This window comes from Corvus hawaiiensis, chromosome 26, assembly GCF_020740725.1.
Source record: "Corvus hawaiiensis isolate bCorHaw1 chromosome 26, bCorHaw1.pri.cur, whole genome shotgun sequence".
Lineage (NCBI taxonomy): Eukaryota > Metazoa > Chordata > Aves > Passeriformes > Corvidae > Corvus > Corvus hawaiiensis.
The window spans coordinates 11,914,354-11,928,335 of NC_063238.1; positions in this window are offsets into that span (position 1 = coordinate 11,914,354).

The window sequence follows — 13,982 nt, forward strand, 5'->3', positions numbered from 1 at the left end:
ACCAAACAAACAATGAAAAAATGAACAAGCCAGAAAGTAGATGCTCTTCTTGCAACTTGCTCTACTGCAGTCAGATCTTCACTGAAGATGTTTGCAAGAACATTTTAGTTGATCCAAGGGAAAATTTTAAAGCTTCAAAAATATCAATTAATTCTTGAGAAAAAGCCTTCTGGGTGGCAGTAGTAAGTTTGCAGACCTCTACAGACCTCTCAAAATCTTTCTTAAAAGAGTGAAGGAGATTTCCATGGAAAGTCAGGGGAGGAGTGAAAAAGGAAGAAAAAGTGTTGAGGAACCTTCCCTGCCATCACTGGTCGCATCCTATGTCTGAACTTATGTTTTATAGTCATCTTCCATGAAGTCCTAAAAAGCCTCATTCAGAGTAAAAAATCAGATTTTAGAAGTCACCACTTCAAAGTGCTACTCAGTAAGTGGTGCAAAGTGCTTTTAATTTCACCCCTTTTAATTGATAGAGGATTTTTTAATAGGGATAATTTATAAGAAGCAAAAAAAAAAAAATTATTACTATCATTAAATGGTAAAAGCATCAATATTAAATTTTGCAGTCTTCTTGAAAGAAGGACCACATTTGTGAGATGACTTGCATAAGAACATTTCTGTTACTTCCCAGGATAAAAATTAATGGCATACTGTCCTCAGAATTTCAGCTACAGAGAGGACCTGAACAGTGTTGTCCTCTATCTCCACCCACTTTGCCTCTTTTCTCTTGATGGTCAACATCTTTACTGAAGGCCCAAAACTAACATGATTTGTGGGCTACTAACAGTGATCTATCCATTAAGATCTACAATTTCTATTTTGGATGAAATTAATAAATTTAATTAGATATAATTTTATGAAATAGATTATATTAAAACTGAATTATGAAATACAGAGCCATGATTAAGCAGCTGTAGAATACATTTGTATTTGTGTGGTCTAAACAAATGAGGAAATCAAGAGTCAATATTTCTCCTCACCTCTGTCAGTTTCATAAGATGAATTTTCCTTCTGTTATTTCAAAATTAAAAAATGGTTTGTTGGATTTGAAAAATTAACATTTGGCTTGGCTTGGGTGAATAGCTGTGTTTAAAACAAGTGTCTTGCCAAAAATCAATTTCCTGTGTCATGTCCAGCCAGTACAGACATCAAAAACAGCTCTTGAGGAAATCCAAGCAGTAGCTATTGCATTTATACAGGACTCCAATGGATCCTCAGAATGAGTAATGTCTCTGAACTGGATGCATCTTTTCTCCTGGAGATGGGTTTACTTTTTTTGTAATATACTTTTGCACTGAGCTTGGCTGAGAAGAAAGATTTCTAAACCACTGTTCCTAATATAAATCTTTGACATATGCACATCTGTTTGTCAGTGTGGTTTCATAAGCTGGTTTGGATCCCAACAGTAGTCTTATTCTTCAAAATATTTTGTCATCAACAAAGATTTGTGATGACACATGAAACCCTTTTCAACACACGAAATCATCTCTAAGTCAAAATAAAATAGTATAGAGTGCTGAATTAAAATGTCAAGCCAAAGCTTAGAAAGCCTGTCCTGTTTTAATTTTCACAGTTAAATAAACCCTCGTCTCTTTTCTGGCTTCACAAAACTATCCTGGATTGCATTGTCTGACTGTTGAAAGAATAAAAAATTCTGACATTCAGCTTGTTTTCTCAAGTGGTGTCTCACATCCAAATTCAAACAGGACATGTTTTGTGGTTGTAGAAATATCATCCATAAAGTCTTTGTGGCTGGTTGTCAGAAAGGATACATGTGTTGTCGGACATGCATTACATTTCCAAAGCAGTTCTGGTAACAAGTTGTGATTTTTGATTATCCATCCATTCACATAAATTCTAACGTCTGTTTAAACTGTCCTAAGCCAACTCAGCTTAGTTCAGTTCAATGAAATTGCTGCATAATGGTGAGCATCCTGACACTTCTGTAAGGACCACATTATCTGCTCAGCCAACCAATCCAGAGCCACAGTCTCAAATGTAGCTGAAAGCACCTTAAGTATCCTTTACACTCTGGCCTGACTGCTTGCACGGCCTTCCTCATTGCCTGCCTTTAGACAGTGTGCAGGTTGTCTGCATGGCAGCCGTGTAAACACACGGCACATCTGGGAGCACACCCGTCTTCCCTTTGCTCTTGGGTCTCCTCCCTCAGAGTGGGGCAGACATGGTTTTTTTGGCCTGGTATCTCTGCTTTTTAATGCTTATATTTTCTTCTCTGCTACCTCTCTGCTACCAGAAGACACATTTCTTTTCCCAATTTGGACAAATACTTGAACACCTTTTCTGGAACCTCAATGACCCTCATTGAAGGTCAGTCCCTTAGTGTTGTCTGTACCTTTCAAGAGTCCCTGGTGCTGTCTGTCTTACATCCATATATGTTCATACTTTTACAATGGTTGTATTTCTGCATTTTATATTGTACTTTCCCTGGTTCTCATCTGGAGATAATTTATATCTCTCCAAGTTAGCCAGATGGATTCCATGATAACAGGTGGATTTTTGGAAAGACCATTCATTTTCATTCCTGCACTAAAAAAATGGCTAGTGAATTTTAAATTGTTGGTTATAGAGATATTGCTGGCTTTCTAGAGAGTAACTTAACAAAAAGGTGACAAGAAATGGATGTAATTTTTGTCAGCCTTGTGTTTTCAGTCTGTTGCATGCCTTCTGCTTTCATCGTTCTTTCTCTCATCCTGTCTGGGACACACACAGACTGTTCTCATTCATTGATTTTCATCAACCATAATGGTGACTTTACTATTACTAACAGTTACTCAATGTGATGTCAAACTCCTCTGCATGTACTGCTATTTCCACAAAAGACAAGCACAATGAACTACTGAATACTAGTGTGTAAATGCACTATCTACAGACAATATTATTGTGTTGGTCTTCCACAGGTAACTGAATTTTTCAGCATTTTATCCTCAGGACATACTTAAGATTTTGTGTATTTTCACAAGTAACTTAAGAAAAGCTCATGAGCGAGCATCACTAAGCACCTGTGGAACTCTCATGGGAGTTGTGTTTGGTAGACGAATGGCACCGTATTCAAAATTGCAGTAAACTATTTATCAAGGAGATGAAGGAAATTCACTTAGGATGTGTGGCTGAGCTGATTGACAGCTAATGCAGTAGCCTAGTGTGTTAAAAGTTCATTAAATGCTACGGTAAAAAGCATCCTTCCTGATAGGACACTTTATTGTCCCTCTCATTGTCTCTGTTTCTCAAGGGTTTCTATATAAATTCACTCAGTTTCTAACAGAGATTGTGTTGCCCACATTGTATGCTGGTCTTTTGTTTCATTGTATTTTTGACAAGAAGCCTTTTTATTGTTTATGGTGTCTTATGTTGCTGTCAGGACTACACATACATCTACTGCAACATGACCAATCTCAAACTCATATACATTGTGTTAGCAATAATCACCATGCAACCACTGTGTAACTTTTCCTCAGGGACAAAAGACAGCAACAGAGGATGATAGGGAGTTTTAAATGCATGGATCACATGAATCATAACATTAATATAAGAAAAATGGAGTCCTTAAGATCTTTGACTTGGAAATGTCCTTTATTTTTCAGATTTCAGGAGTCATCTTAAATTAGAATTATGGAGTTAAGATTATGTATACTTGAATGTCTATTAATAAGTCACAGAAGACAGAGCTTTATTGTTTGTGCAAACTATTTTATATGATTAGTGCAGGTATAAACAAAAGGTTTTTGCCTTCTTTCAGAGATGCTTTTGCCAAGTTAGTTTCACACCAGTATAAAAATTCTCTATTTTATTCTTAGCTTTCTATTTTATTCTTAATTTTTATCTTATTCTTTTTTTATTCTCTATTTTATTATTAATTTAATTGCATACAGATTTTGGAATCTGTGATCAACCTCACATGGCATTGAACCACTGTTCTCTTGGCTTGATATTTCAATAAAGTTCAAAATGGTTTGCAATGATTCCTCCAACCTCTGTGACAATTTCTAGATTTTTTGGTGTGAGCAGCAACTATTTCTTAAACAGATACAACTGTTTTCTCAGCAAAGGGATCACCCTCATATCTCTGCTTATGTTTCAGATGTCAGTTTTGTTTGTTCAGTGGTAGTGTTTGCTCATCAGTGTCTTAGGAAGTACTGCTGAGAGGCACTGCAGACTGTTTTGTTGCACAGTTCATTACAGTCTGCTATTGCTTTAATCTTGCCTTTTATAGTATGATGTCAGTGCTTTAAACACACTTTCTCATCTTCCTTTTCTTAAAATCACGCTGGTAACGTCAGAACAGAACAGCTTTCATTACAGTGGCTGCTGCTGACTGCCCTGCACTGAGAGTGTTGGACTGAGGTTGGTACAGGCCAGCAGTGCTGCTGTAGGCAAACATCAGACTTTTCTCCCTTTTTATTTCTTACAGTGGTGAAATACGGCAGCTGTAGCAGGTGTTTCAGCTCCTGCAGTGAAATTTTTTACCTAGAACTCGTAGGTCCTCTACTTCCTTGCTTATGCTCATGAAAAATAATCAAAAGTTTTTTGTAAATTTATCAAATTCAGCACTCAGGGAAAAAAAAGAACATTCAATTGTTGGCAAATTATTCTGTAATGATGCATCGAAGCACTCATGGGACTTACTAATACACCAGTTTGGACTATACTTCCAATTTATAATGCCTAGCCTTATGCAAGAAGGACAGAAACTCAAAAGAGTGGAAAGACCATCTTAAAAGGCTTGATCTCTTCTCTGTGTAATGTTCTAATGAAGCTAGAAAACAAGGCTTCCATTGTGTAGAAATGGGAAAGGACATAAAAGCAGATATTACCTTAGCACAACAGGGAAAAGCTTGGAAGATGGCCAAGAGCTTTACTGTTTGTGTTACCATTAATGAAAAATTATTAATTGTATCTCATGAGATCTAAGCTTGGGAAAAGATTAAAAAGGAGAGTCCATAAATGCTATAGAGCATGTGACATAGTAGTTGTACATACAGTAGGAATAGTCTGGAGTATCAATAATTTATGGGACAATGAAAAACAAAAGTTTAAGGTAGATCCAGGATCTCTCAGTCAGAGGAATCTGTGAAGTTACACCCCTGCATCAATTGATTAAAAATTGATACTAGCAGCTTGGAGAATGCTAAATTGGGAAAGGAATACAGTAGGTTATCCTGTTGTAGTGAAATAATTTTTTTTTTTTTAATAGAGAATTTTACAGGCAGCTTTATCTCAGACTTGCTCCAGGTGTAGCTCCTATGTTCATAAGTAGAAAAAAATAATGATAAAAGATTGACCAACCATATGGAGATCTTTAAAGGTTAGTACAGTTTCTTAATTCTTACATGGGAAATTCTTGTACATTAATGATTAAATTACTATAGGCATAATATCAATAGGTATGATGTAAGTTTTATCACTGATGCTGTGTGGTACAAAGCCTGACTATGTGTGACCTGTCTCTTTAGTACCATCAGCTTCCAGGTTTCACTAGTGAAAGATGATTTCACTCCAGTAACACTTGATTGTTTAGTTGATGCTTAGCTCTTCGATACACCTGAGCTGTGCACTGTAAGCAGCTGGAAGTGCTGAACATTACTAAAGAGTATTAATAAGCTCAATTAAACTTCAAACTACACATGATTCTCACAGAGCCTCCATATGTGCTGGATTTCCGCACAAACCCACTTCATTAAAATCTTCTGTACACTGATATCTCCTCCTACAAGCAAATTACTATACTTGCAGTTTTCAATGTTGTCACATGCATAAGTCACATGCAAAGAGGGTATCCAATGATTACATGGGTAAAAACTTTCCTGTATTTTGAGCAGCCTCTTTAGAAGAAGCTAGAATAATAGAAATGAGTAAAAAGTCCTACATTTCATTTTTTTCTGCAATGCACCTGCTTTCTATAGTTATAATTATGGACCTACTTTTTCACCCTGCTACATTTATCCTATGAAAATTCCAGTAATTTGAATTCCAGTAATTTTTTCTGCCAGAATAAAATTTGGCAGAATATGATTTTCTACAGAAGGAGCTATTCCTTCTAGAGCCACTTGTGTCTGCCAGAATTGTGTACAACCTAGACGTTTTGTCCTGATTATGAAAATCAGTAATAAAACTTCACTCGGTATCATACCTAACACTGTACATGAAAGTAGCAGCAAGAGTTTGTGGGAGAAACCAGAGGAGTCAAGTGATAATTTTCCATTCAAAATCTAGTATCATGACAATTTAATTTGTCAAAAAAAAAAAAAAAAAAAAAAGAGTAGAGGAAAGCTAATGTGCTTGGGCATCTGTAATTCTTCCTAATCTGCTCTTGACTTTTCCACCATCTAGTGTTTACTCTGAAGATATGTTATTGATGCAGCAGGAAGCAGAGGCACTGCCTAAGTTCAGTGTATTGAATGTTCTTCAAAGCTGATCTGAAAAATAAATGCCAGATAATAAGCTTAACATTTTTTATTGAGAATGATATGGAGCCTGACTACACTGACAGTGATTAAAAATCCTGAGAGATTGATCTGAGACATGTTGAGAAAGTTCAGATTTTGAGAACATACACCTGTCTGCCAGATGTGTGTTATGGCAACAAGGGTGAGGAGGGAAGACTGCTGTGATAACTAAGCTTTGGATTTTATTTTCAGACTTGAAAATGTAAATTACAGTGAGTGCATGGTTTTGATTCTTCATAAACCCAACTTCTTTTCATCAAACTTTTCTTAGCTTTGCTTCTTGATTAATGCACTTGCAAATACATACATCTGAAAACAAACGTATTTTCATCTGTTATGTACAGCATCCCTAACACATATATTTGAGCATTAAAAGAGCTGCAATCTGTTTGAACATATGTCATGCAGAAACCTTTATTATTGAAGCCCCTGTGCAGTAAAAGTTAGAGCAGAGATTCCATAAAGTCATTCATGAAGTGAGATCTCAGTAGTGGGAATGGCCACATAACAAAATTCACCCACAGTACAGTACAAGACAACCACATGAAAAATGTTCTATGAAGACTTCATGGACTCCAGCTGGCCAGGACACCTCACTCTGAGCTGTTGCATTAGAAAGTGATTTTCTAAATAGAAACTTCAAAATAATTTGTGCTGCAGATTTTGAAGCCCTACCTGTATAGCACATTTTGTGTGGGGATTCATCTGCTCATGACTGAGAGAGAGCATAGGAATGCCTATGAGTCACAAAGGTGGTTTCTCACAAAGATCTGGTGTGGTTTGCTAACAAACTGAGCTTCTCCTCACAGGCCAATCTAGTGATCTCCCTGAAGAACATCAAATTATCAAGGGCTTCAAAACCATGTTTGTGTCCAGGAGGACACAAATATTATAGCAACAACTCCAATCAGCTGGTTTTTTATATTTTTCCTTTGATACTGCTTGAAGACTTGCATACAGCCAGACCATACAAGTACTCTCCTGGACTCAACCCAGTAACTGGAGCAAGATGCTCTAGCTCAGTATTTCTTCTGTGACAGTGTATGAAAATGTATTTCTAGAGAAGAGTGTAATATCAGAATGACAATGTACAAAACTTCCCATTTTACTAATGCACAGCAAAGTAAAGACTTCCCAAAATCTTTGAATGAGGAGAAAAACGGCTAATTTCTTCTGACAAAAACAATCAACCAACCAACAACAACAAAAGCAACAACAAAACACCCACAAAAAGGCACTAACATATTTCATTCCCTGTCAGGATTTAGGGAGGGTGAGCCTCTGCTGCCTGGAAGCTCTGGGGCAAGATGCTGTTCCCTCTAATGGAGTGAGCAATACACCAAATATGAAATGAAGCCTAAGTTGCCTAATTAGCTTAAAGACATGGATAGCAAGGGAACATGAATCTAATAATTAGTAATGCTTAGTAAATGGTTCTTGACTACTTTGACAATTTTTTCTTTCTGTTTGTCAAAGAAAAGGTATCCAGCAAGGGCAAGACAAAACTGGAAAAGCAAGACGTGTTTCAAACTGGATTAGCAGAGGTGTTTTAAGTGTGTGGACAGTTCATGATCATGTCAGGAATATTCATTTTAGCATGAAAAAGGACAAAAAAGTGTGCCTAAACCTGAATCAAGAAACCCAGTCTTCAGTGGAGGAGGATTTCCAGAAACTATTTGAAGACTTTGGTATACTTAATGTCATTATAAAGAGCCCAATCTCACAAATGCTGAGGAGGAGATTTTATTTTTTTAACCACTGACACTGCAGGGGTACCAGGACTATCTGAAAGTGTGTTCAAATGCAGCTGGTGAAGAAACAGAGCTCTGGGACATGGGGAGAGGAGAGAGAAATAGTGAATAGGTGGGTGGTTGGGAGCAGTTGCTCTAAAGTAGGAGGGCTCAAGGACAATTTTTAGGAAGACTGATAATATCAGGTGTGGGCAGAAGCTCAGGAAGCAGAAAAGGAAGAGCAAAAACCATTGGAAGAAGGAACAAAATGAAGACTTCTGAAGAACGGAAGTAATTTGAGGGAGGAACAGTGAATTAGAAGATAGTTTATGGTGCTTTCAGCTTTTTCTGGGGCATAATAAACCTTGCCTTGCATTTAGATTAATAATTTCCTCCTAAAACATGCAGCTAAAGTAGTTAAACTGACTGACACATTAATGGCTGTACTTGTCTTCATTGACTCTAGAAAGATCTGGTGGTGACTTCGTGAATACAGTGGGTGACTGCAGAGGTAACTACACTAGAGACATTTCATTTTCAGAAGAGATAGAGATAACTCCATATTTTGTGCACTAAGCTCTGTCTGAATGTGATCTAAGCTAGAAAGAGCTACAAAACTTGCCAGACAAAGGATCACCCTTCCCTTCAGTAGGAGGACAGCCATTTCAGAAAAAGACTGACTGGCTCTGACAAGAGGGAAAGACCAAGACAGGGAAGCCAAGCCAGGCAGTCTCCTGAGCCACTGGTTACCTCCTACAGGATGAAAGGGAGGGAGGAAAGAGGGAGGGAGACATTCTGTAGCCACACCTCACAGCTTTCCAGGAGAATGCTGGCAATTCAGCTTCTGAGTCACAGTCCTGCAGAAGGGGCGGCATTTGGAGCAGAATGGCTTGAGTCACTCCTTGAAATTGTCCCAAGTACCAACTCCCCAGGTTTGATGGAGGCAAATGCATTCAACCTGGGGCACAGGACGTAATTCCATGTTTCTTTATCTGTGAGAGGTTGTTATGCACTTCCAGCTTTAATATTCTGTCCAGTCCTGATACAGTCTGAATCCTTTAGCTTCCCGCTGGAAAAAAACAAAAAAGAGTTTAAATTCATACCAGCAGCATGCACACATTATCCTGTTGTGCAGTCTCAGAGCTGAGGCTACAGAACTATGCTGAAGGCTTGTGTGTTCGAGCTCCCCAAGACTCCCTTAGGCCCAGGGGGGATAACAACTTTCATCTCTTTGCACTGTAGATGCAGCACAGACGTTGTAAATTCAATGATGTGGTTTGGAAATTCGAGTTTTGACTCATTTGGGACAACAGAGCCATCATAATGAACAGCAATTTTACATTTCTATGAAACAGAAACATATTTGCACCAGCTTAACAAACTGGAGAATCTATCCAGAAACAGAATCAACATTCCCAAAATAAAATCAAATAATACAAAAGAAGCCACTAAGATGGTTCTGCAGTCATTATTGTGGCAAAGACAGCAAAAGAAAGCATACTGTGTTAGACTGTACAATGTACTTGGATGTAATTGTACCATTTCATCCCTTCTGCTAATGCAATTAGGGTATTAAAATATTGCAGCTTTCTCCATTTCCTCTGACATAAGTGAAGGGGTATGATCAGGCGCAGGACAGAATAAATACATTTACTCAAAAACTCCATAAAAATTCCAGTCAGTTTGTTTCTCATGTAGTGCTTATACTGCTACTGGTATATATAAAAGTTGTGCTGGGTTCATAAGGAAACTAGTCATATTGAAATGATTAAAGATGACCAGAAGGAGAATTATCTAAGAAATCCATAGTATTTTACGGATGAGCTGGCATATATAGTATTTACCATACCATAACTCATACAAGTCTTACTTACTATCCTAATGAGTGACAATAGCATATCTGGAAAACATCTGCCCTGGAAAAGGACACATCAGCTACTCTGTCTGCTTGAAAAATGTAGATATAGTATTACTCTATGTCAGCCATGCATATCATATGTGGTATGAAATGTCTTCTGTGGTAAAAGAATAACGAGTGCATGCTTCACCTCGAAGTGCCCCAGAATAGATTCTGGTGTCCTTTCTCAGGATGAGTACCCCTTACTCCCTGAGTAGTCTAATGGAAAAAGGGGTACATGTTTTCTGCTCTGCAGGAGTTCAGTCTACTTTATGAATTAAATCCCAGCAGGGCTAAAATAATTTTCCAGCAAGTTACTAAAAAGCATTTGCAATTTACTATAATTATTCTTCATGTTCTTATGAAGACCTTGGCAGTAGGAAAAAGAGACAAAAGCTTACAGAAGGTATTTCTTTTGCAAATTTAAAAGAAAGCACTTAGGTTACCATGGCCGTTTATATAGCTGCTCTCTTTTCCTTTTCAACTGTCATGCATGTTTTGGCTGGCATGATTACAGTATATTCCTAATCCCCAGAAGAGCATTTTTCCCATCAGAACCAGCAGCAGCTGCGGCTTGAACATGTTTATCAACACACCCACCTGTGTTTTTGTCATGGACCGCCAATGATGCCATAACTCCTCCCGTGCTTTCCACTATGTAGGTGTTTGTAGTGTCTTTCCAAAGAAGTGAATTTTGAGAGCCGGGATGTTTTAGAGTATTTTAGTAAAGTGAACTTTGCTTTAGTGAAAAAACTCCAGAAGGGTCAGACCTATGGCAATTACAAGAGGCAGTAAATACATCCTGCAAGTTTTAGAGGAATGTAGTGTCCAGCCCTCCACTCTTTAAAGAACATCTATTTTCTGCAATCAGCGGAAGTTTTTTTGCTGTTACTTTGGTCACTGCTCTCTTTTTTACATAAACTGCTAAAATACTGAACCCAACAGCATGTTAGGGTTTGTTTTCTGGCTCAGGATACAGATAGAGTAATGGGAAAAAGTTAGCATCGTGGGCATCTTGAATGCTTGCGATAATTCACTTTCTTCAGTAGTTATGCTTTGTTATTAGAGAGTGTGAACATTTTCATTCTTATTAACAGAGTGATCCTTAGCCAAGGAATTATCTAATAGAACAGCTGGGACACTTTGAAGCAAGCTGTGAACTTAAATTAAGTTCACAATTCAGAAAATTTTGCCTTGTCTTAGATTTTTCTTTTCCTTTCTTTCTTTCTTTTTTTTAATAAATGTAGCAGTGATCTAAAATATTTTTCACTGACCCCTATGCTTATCAGGTATTCTTATATTAACTTAACTAAGGAATGTAAGGTGGAGATAAAGATCTGTGTGGCAGATGTGATGCTAGTGTTCATTTAACCCAAAGTTCCAATTTATTGTATTCCCTAAATGTAGGGTTTCATGACTATCCCACATGCCTTTAAATGACATTTTTCATCTCCTTACAAAGGTCTGTTCTCAGATAGAAAATGCTGTGGTCTAAACTAGAAATGTGAGAAGATTTATATTTATTATCTTGTTAGTTCCAGAGGAGGAATCTACCAGCACTTACAGAAGACTAAGCAGAGTTTAATGGCAGTTTATGGGCTCTGTCTCTTAGCAGAATCATGTACTGTTTACAACTGTTTCCAAGACATGCAGGTGCATTGTGAGAAAATGAGCCACTACTGAAGTCATATTGTAGACACTTAGTTACAAGTGTTTCAGTCACATAGCAAGAAATTAACAATGCCGCATTTGTTTTCTTTTTAATATTTCTCATATTTCTTATTCTCATTCTAAAGGAATGCATTCTAATCCAAGGACACATTCTCATACATTCATTAATCCTGCTGCTCTAAAATGTTTCACATGAAAACTCAAAATCAGATGGCTTTATGCGTTCCAACTGGGCTTTTGTAAAACAGGGTCATCCTTGAACTTGTCATCTGCTGAGGTATTAAATTCCAGATTTCACTCAATTACATGATCTTAAGAATGTGGCAAATTGCCATTTCTTTCTCAACTTTGAACAAATGTTATTGCATCTAACTGTTTAATTTCAGGAATCCTTCAATTATAAATGGCCTTTAGCAGGAAGTTGTACATCTTCTAAAAATTTACCTATGAAAGGAATGTAAGTGTTCCTTATTGTATACATTCTGCAAAGACTAAAGATCCTTTTTTTTCTTAACCCAGAGTTTAGCAAACATGATTTAACAAATTAATATTTATTTCAGATCTGTATGCAGTTGGTTTTTCTCACATTGGAAGTCAGTATTATGAAACCTGGTACAGTGCCTTTGCAGAAAGGTTAACTGGTCATTAATGTGATCCATTTATTGAAGCTACAAATCATTACAGCAAAAAGTATTCTAATATGGAGCAAAGTCTGAAATAAACAAACTCTTCAAATGAAAAAAAAAGTTAGTAAAATAGAATTAAGCATGTTATATTAAAAAGAGTTGTTTCAGATAAAACCATAACTCTGTCCTGAAATAGCTGTATGCAATAAATTCCTTCTTGGATAACATATTTTTGTTTTTCTAAAAACAACTTTATGAGATGTTCTTCATGTCTTTGCTTCTGTAGCTGTACTCAAAAACTAAATTCACTGGATTTTTCTGACTGAGTTTGCAGGAGGTATCTTATTGCAACATAACAGTTTCACAGAATGTGCATTAATTATGCTACAATTATAAAAATTATAAAAATTAACTGAATTGCACAATTCTGCTCTCTGATTGTATGCAGAATACTGCTAGCCATAGAGGGTGTATTGCTTATTAGAGCAGTTATATTTCACCCAAGACGTTTCAGACCAGCAAATCTGCATTTTAAATTTTTTATGCAAAAGAGATAAATTATTTTTCAACATTTCTCTCATAGCTGTCCTTTGTCTCAGTTGGACTTTCTGCTGAAACAAAATGCTCTGGACAAGTGTGTAATATTGGACAAGACCACCTAGGACTATGACTGGGATCCTTCTCGGCACAGGCAGGGAGATGGTGGTGTTCCAAGGGTGGGGAGTGAGCTACAAAGGCAGAGCCAGCTCCCTCCTGACTGGCTGTGGAGGGAGAGTGGCAGGGCTTGGGAAGTGTTGCAGAAGGAACTGGGAAGAGATAAGGAAGCAGGGCTGGGACTTGAATAGCCTGGGGAATGGGAGAGGGCAGCTGGTGAGAAGGACAAACCTCTCCCAGAAAAGGGAGACCAAGAGAAGTGAACAGCTGCTGCAGCCGCAGGGATCCCAGGAAACAGTAGCTGGGAAAAGGCTGACTTGAAACGGGACCTACAGGAGCTAAGCCAGGAACAGCTGAGCAACTGCAGGAAGGACTCCTGGGGATCTTCCCACTGCAGGTAGAAGGCAGCTCAGGCACCCAGACACCTTGAAACCTTTGCCAAGCACTAGCAGAAAACATCTTTTCACTAAACAAGACGTGAAATTAACACACCAGGCTTTTCAGTTATGGGCTTGTGAGGGGAAAAATGGGCTTCTGAATTGTCTCAAATTGGAATCCGCTCCTGGGTATAAAATGAGGAGGCCAGGAACAGCTTGGATATTCTGTGGGGAAGTGCAAAAGTCTCTGCTTGGCCCTCCTGCTGTCACAGGTGGAGAGAGATAACAGGAGAGATCTGGGCTGTCACTTGGTATGGACCTGTTGGAGACCAGACCCCTGCATCAGATCATCTGCATTTCAATAACTCAGATGTTTTCGAGACCAAAACATTCTAAGACATTACTTGTCATAGAGAATTACACAAAAATGTTATTCCTTTGAAGCCAACTAGCACAGAGTAGCCTGTGTCCATGCTGTTAAACCCTCTCATCCTTCAAAACTGGCCAGTCTTATGCAGCTGCCTACCAGCAAGTGCCCATGACCTACAAATTTTCCCAAGTGATGA